The 6,677-nt window shown below is 43.0% G+C and overlaps 1 pseudogene; it reads right to left on the bottom strand.

The window, feature by feature from the left end:
• Window positions 1-3,323: 3,323 nt before the first annotated feature.
• On the bottom strand, window positions 3,324-4,730 carry LOC116893282 (annotated as a pseudogene).
• Window positions 4,731-6,677: the final 1,947 nt, after the last annotated feature.

Here is a 6,677-nt window from a genome sequence, read left to right on the forward strand (position 1 = left end):
GGTGTATTAGCTTCTTTTTGTTCTAGAGCTTTTCGGTGTGCTGTCAAGCTGCTGACATATCCTCTCTCCTGTTTCTTTCTGCAGGTACTCAGAGCTATGAGTTTTCCTCTTAGCACAGCTTTATTGTGTCCCATAAGTTTGGGTGTGTTGTACCTTCATTTTCATTAAATTCTAAGAAGTCTTTAATTTCTTTTTTTATTTCTTCCTTGACCAGTTTATCATTGAGTAGAGCATTATTCAACTTCCATGTATATGTGGGTGTTTTTCCCTTATTGTTATTGAAAACAAGCTTTAGCCCGTGGTGGTCTGATAGGATGCATGGGATTATTTCTATCTTTCTGTATCTGTTGAGGCCTGTTTTATGATCTATTATATGGTCACTTTTGGAGAAAGTAACATGAGGTGGTGAGAAGAAGGTATATCCTTTTGTTTTAGGGTAGAATGTTCTATAAATATCAGTTAAGTCGATTTGGTTCATGACTTCTCTTGGTCTGTCTATGTCTCTGTTTAATTTCTGTTTCCATGATCTGTCCATTGATGAGAGTGGGGTGTTGAAATCTCCTTCTGTTATTGTGTGAGGTGCAATGTGTGCTTTGATCTTTAGTAAGGTTTCTTTTCTGTATGTAGGTGCCCTTGTATTTGGAGCATAGATATATAGGATTGAGAGTTCATCTTGGTGCATTTTTCCTTTGATAAATATGAAGTGTCCTTCCATATCTTTCTTGATGACTTTTGGTTGAAATCGATTTTTTTCAATATTAGAATGGCTACTCCAGCTTGCTTCTTCAGACTGTTTGTTTGGAAAGTTGTTTACCAGCCTTTCACTCTGAGGTAGTGTCTGTCTTTGTCTCTGAGGTGTATTTCCTGTAGGCAGCAGAATGCAGGGTCCTCATTGTGTATCCAGTTTGTTAATCTATGTCTTTTTATTGGGGAGTTGAGTCTATTGACGTTGGGAGATATTAAGGAATAATGATTGTTTCTTCCTGTTATACTTGGGTGTGAGATTATGTTTGTGTGCTTTTCTTCTCTTTGTTTTGTTGCCACGATGATTATTTTCTTGCTTTTTCTAGGTGTAGCTTGCCTCCTTATGTTGGATTTTACCATTTATTATCCTTTGTAGTGCTGGATTTGTAGAAAGATATTGTGTAAATTTGGTTTTGTCATGGAATATCTTGCTTTCTCCATCTATGTTAATTGAGAGTTTTGGTGGATACAGTAACCTGGGCTGGCATTTGTGTTCTCTAGTGTCTGTATGACATCTCTCCAGGATCTTTTGGCTTTCATAGTCTCTGGTGAGAAGTCTGGTGTGATTCTGATAGTTCTGCCTTTATATGTTACTTGACCGTTTTCCCTTACTGCTTTTAATATTCTTTTTTTGTTTTCTGCATTTGGTGTTTTGACTATTATGTGACAGGAGGAGTTTCTTTTCTGGTTCAATCTGTTTGGTGTTCTGTAGGCTTCTTGTATGTTTATGGGCATCTCTTTCTTTAGGTTAGGGACGTTTTCTTCTATGATTTTGTTGAAGATATTTACTGGTCCTTTGAGGTGGGAGTCTTCACTCTCTTCTACACCTATTTTCCTTAGGTTTGATCTTCTCATTGAGTCCTGGATTTCCTGTATGTTTTGGGCCAGTAGCTTTTTCCGTTTTACATTATCTTTGACAGTTGTGTCGATGATTTCTATGGAATCTTCTGCTTCTGAGATTCTCTCTTCCATCTCTTGTATTCTGTTTGTGATGCTTGTATCTATGGCTCCTTGTCTCTTCTTCTGGTTTTCTACATCAGGGTTGTCTCCCTTTGCACTTACTTTATTGCTTCTATTTCCATTTTTAATTCCTTTACCTGTTTGATTGTGTTTTCCTTGAATTCTTTCAGGGATTTTTGTGATTCCTCTCTATAGGCTTCTACTTGTTTATTTATGTTTTCCTGCGTTTCTCTAAGGGAGTTCTTTATGTCTTTCTTGAAGCCCTCCATCATCATGATCAAATGTGATTTCAAATCTAGATCTTGCTTTTCTGGTGTGTTTGGATATTCAGTGTTTGCTTTGGTGGAGACTTGGGCTCCGATGATGCCATGTAGTTTTGGTTTCTGTTGCTTGGGTTCCTGTGCTTGCCTTTCACCATCAAGTTGTCTCTGGTGTTACCTTGTGCTGCTATTTCTGACAGTGGCTAGACCGTCCTATAGGCCTGTGTGTCAGTGGTGCTATAGACCTGTTTTCCTATTTTCTTTCAGCCAGTTATGGGAACAGAGTGTTCTGCTCTCCGGCGTGTAGTTTTTCCTGTCTAGCTGTTCATGTGGGTGTGTGTCCTGAATCCACCAGGCAGATCACTTGGAGCAGAAAAGTTGGTCTTACCTCTGGTCTCGGGGCTCAAGTTTTTCCTGGGGGGCTGCATTTGAACTCTGCATGAGGGCAACCAGAAGGGCTTGCCCAGCCTTTTCCCTGGCCCCTGTGCAAAGGTCTCCCAGATGGTGTTAGATATTTTCCTCTGGAGTCAGAAATGTGGGCTGAATGCAGTCTCCTGTGGCTTCCCAGACCTGTCTGCCCCTCTGAAGGTTTAGCTCTCCCTCCTACGGGATTTGGGTGCAGGGAGCTGTTGACCAGTTCCCTTCAGATTCGAGCAGTGTCTGGACTGCAGGTTACCTGCTGCTTGAGTTCCCCTATCTTCTGTTTCACAGAGGCCCTATACAGTTTCCTCTTGGGCCAGGGATGTGGGCAGTATTGGTGGTCTCTCCTACTCTGCAGTCTCAGGAGTGCCCACCTGTCTGGGAGGTGAGCTCTCTTTCCTTTAGTAAGCTTCTTAAAGGAGCATGCTGTCCTACTCTCCTCATAAGGGGTTGTGTCAGTAGGGTGGGAGAAGTTTAGATGGTTCACTTAGTAACTTACTTTGTGAGCATTCAGTTCCTCCTTAAAATATTTTTGCTGCTTCTTTGATAGTTTTTTATGCTATGTATATATATATATATATATATAATATCTCACATACTTTTACTATTCTCCAGTTAGCTCCATAATATGCCAATCACGAGCTAGGTTTCAGCTCTTTCCTTCCCTTGATCACAGGTACATGAGAATGTCAATTCATTGAAAACAGGGAAACCAAAAACATGGTTAAAGGTGACATCATGCAGCCTATGCCATCGCAATATAATTGTCATGTTCGCTGGTGGTTTGGTAAAGCTGGTTCAGTTCTGTTCTGTTTGCCAGAGATCTCACATCTGTGAAAGCTGGACCAACAAGTGGAAGGATTCCATTTCTTAGTTTGGATTTTCACTTTATCCACAATCTCACTGGCAACTGGTTATTATAACCCCAACTCAACCTTCTCAACCCCCAGAGCTCAGGCGCTTCCAATTGTACAGGTAATACTGCAGGTTGCCATTCCCTAGGAGCTTCTCCAGGAATGTTTTGTTCTTGTTAGATCCAGGCATTGAATAAGTCCAACCCTTCCATTTTGAGTAGAACGAGGGTGTTGCTTATAATGTCTAGATGTCTGGTGTGGGCCTTATAGAAGGAGTATGTGGCTTTCAGACTTTTATGGGTTGGATGGTTCATGATGGTGGAGGGAAGTGTATAAAAGCTCAGGAAATCAGTCACCTCACCGTTGGCCTTCTCTAGCACAAATGTGTCAATGATGTTCTCCTGGGAGTAGAACCAGTGCTCCTCTCCTCCTGATTTATGACAGGGGTGGAGTGAAACTGCTTCAGGTACCTTCTGAGCAGCTGGTACACTACTAGAATGTCCTTCTTATCCATTGGTCATAGCCCCGCTGTCTTGGGAGTCTCTGGCAGTCAGTAGAGCTTCTTGATGCACTGCATGGTCATATTTCTGCTCAGGTAGGAGAACTTCTCTTCAATCAACTTCTGAGGGTTCAGGGACCAATGCCAGTACCTACAGGTGCAAACAGGCTTTGCAACATCACTCCAGCAATGTAAACAGCTTGGAAAATGCCCTCCAGGTGGACCCGCCGGGTTATCTCTCGGATCAAGACTGGAGCCACCCGCTTGGAGCGTAGCTTCTTGTGGACACACAGGAAGTTGACCTCCATCATCTTCCTCTCTGTGTCATAGATGTGGATGTTTCCTGGGATGGCACTGATGAACCCAACCAGTTTCCAACTTGAGACCACTCAGACCCCGCAGTGCCACTGAGGGAGTCAGCTTAGTGCTTGGAGAAACCACAAGAGAAACTCTGGGAAATAATTGAATTGGAACATATTTTCAACTTCCACATAGTTCTCTTTCAGCAGAGTGTACAGATCTTTCAGCACACCATGATCTCCTCAGTCCAAGGCATCCCAAGTGAAGCTGTGGGGTAGGGTGTAGAGCTCCTGGTGATTGTTGTCTTTGTCAGGTTCCACGGGAACCTAATTTGGGCACTGGCTGTGTATCCCAGAACTGGTAGCTTCGTTTACTGGCTTCCTCCATGGTTTTGGCAGGCCCCTGACCCACTGAGAACAGCTCAATGGCTTTCTGTATTTCCTGGATCCTCTCTGCTGGCAAAGAGTTCATCTTCACAGGCTGGTCCTGTGTGGAATCCATGTCGTTGCCTTTCTCTTTCTTCTTCTCTTGTTTATTTTTCTTCTTTTGGGCTCTGGTGTCATTGACTGGACTCAAGCCACCCGAGTTGTGGCTATTGTCCTTGTTCTTGCCATTGCTGCAGTGCTCATGGCCGTTTCCATTCCCTTCCATCCTCATTGGCAGCTTCACTGCTTTCTCACTCTCATCTGCCATCCTACTTTGATGTTTTACAGTCCAGTTGTTGCCCCGCTTCCGGTCCACCCTCCCACAGTTCCTCATCCCATTCCTCCTCCCTACTGTCTTCAAGAGGATGTCCCCTGGCCTTTTGATCGTATTCACCCTAACTCCTTTCTCTCATTCTTCCTATACCCACACGACCCATCCCAAATCCATGTTCCCTTTTTTATTTTTCTTTTGTTCTTTTTAAAAAAGTAACACTCCAAGGCCTAGTTTTTGCTGCCAATATACTCCTGGGAGTGGAGAAATCCACTAGAGTATGTTTGGACCATCGCATCCCTAGACAAAGCCTACTTTCTTTTCCCAGTGTGCCATCATCTATACTCCTTTGTTAATGGTGAGGGCCTGTGACCTTCACTCCCACCCTAGAATGTTGACTGGCTCAGGCAGGTCTTGTGCAGGCAATCACAGCTGTTGTGGTTTCATGAGTGCAGTGGTCCTGGTATGCATAGAGGACACGAGGGTTGTCTGATGTCAGACTCTCACATTCTCTCTGCTGCTCTTTTCTCTGATTATCCCAAAGCCTGTGGCTTTACCTCTGTGCTCAACACTCCCTAGACACTTGTTCTCTGCACTTGAGTCACTTGTGTGTTTCTGTATTAACTACTTTCCACTGCATAGAGAAACTTCTCTGATGAGGTCTGAGAGATAAGTTAATCTATGAGTACAGAGATATATCTTAGAGAGCAGTTTGGTATTATGTCCATTTAGCAGAATAGTAGTAGTAGGTTTGAGGGATGACTGGTGAAAGAGAGGTGAAAGAAGGATCTTAAGGGTGGGGGAGAATAGCAGAATAGTAGAACCAGGCAACCTGAAGGGGGAGGGGGGATAATGAGGAGGCTTAGGTGGATGGAGAGTAGAGAAGATGATAAGGTGAAGGGGGGGAGAATAATTAGCACTACGGATATTTTTAAAAGTCATATGGAAAAATAACTTCGAGATAAAGTGCGTGGTCCTGGCTGGCCTGGAACTCACTCTGTAGATCAAGCTAGCCATGAATTTACACATTCATATAGAATTGGAGTTACCTTACATAAAATAAATTACTCCTCCCAGAACCCATACATTGCCAAATAAAAAAATCAGAGCCAAGTGTGTGATACCCCCTCCCAGGCTTTTAGTCAGAGGTGTTCCTGAGACCCCAGAAGTAATTCAGGACCGCAAAACTGATCTTAGTGACCAGAACTTCATAGTAAGATTCTACAGGTGAAGATCCCACATTTGTTGGCCACAGGACATGAAAGAAAATCAAGTTGGTTCTGATCAGGGTGCTTCTTCCCTGCAGGCTAGATTTCATAGGACTTGAAGGTGCTGTGTACACAACTGAGGGAGAGTTCGAGAATCTTGTCCAACTGTGAACCCTGTGAACTGCAATAATGACCAATGTGGACACATAAGGCCATGGGTGCAATGAATGGCATAGGGCTAACCAACCACATTTTAGCTAGAATTAAGGTCTACTGCATAGGAATAAATGGCCACCTGGTATGGCAAATCTGGCCAAGAGCCCACCATTGGGAAGCCCACAGGCTCCTGGGATGATCATCCTGTTCTTTTAGTTATAAAGTGAGCAAGTTGATAGCATCTTCTTTGTATAGATGTAAAATGACAGTGTGTGTGTGTGTGTGTGTGTGTGTGTGTGTGTGTGTGTGTGTGTGTGTGAGAGAGAGAGAGAGAGAGAGAGAGAGAGAGAGAGAGAGAGAGAGAGAGAGAGAGAGAGAGACTACCAAAATGTCTGGTAAATAAGACTTACTTTAATTATCCTGAAATACAAATAGTCATTCGTTCAACATTGAATCAGAAAATGTTTACCAATCACCTGAAAGTGTCAGGTAATATTATAAATACAATAAATGTAGCAGTAAACAACAAATATAAGACTGCCGATCAATAAAAAATGCAGACAACATGAGATCATTTGTA

Source organism: Rattus rattus, chromosome 1, assembly GCF_011064425.1.
Source record: "Rattus rattus isolate New Zealand chromosome 1, Rrattus_CSIRO_v1, whole genome shotgun sequence".
Classification (NCBI taxonomy): Eukaryota; Metazoa; Chordata; class Mammalia; order Rodentia; family Muridae; genus Rattus; species Rattus rattus.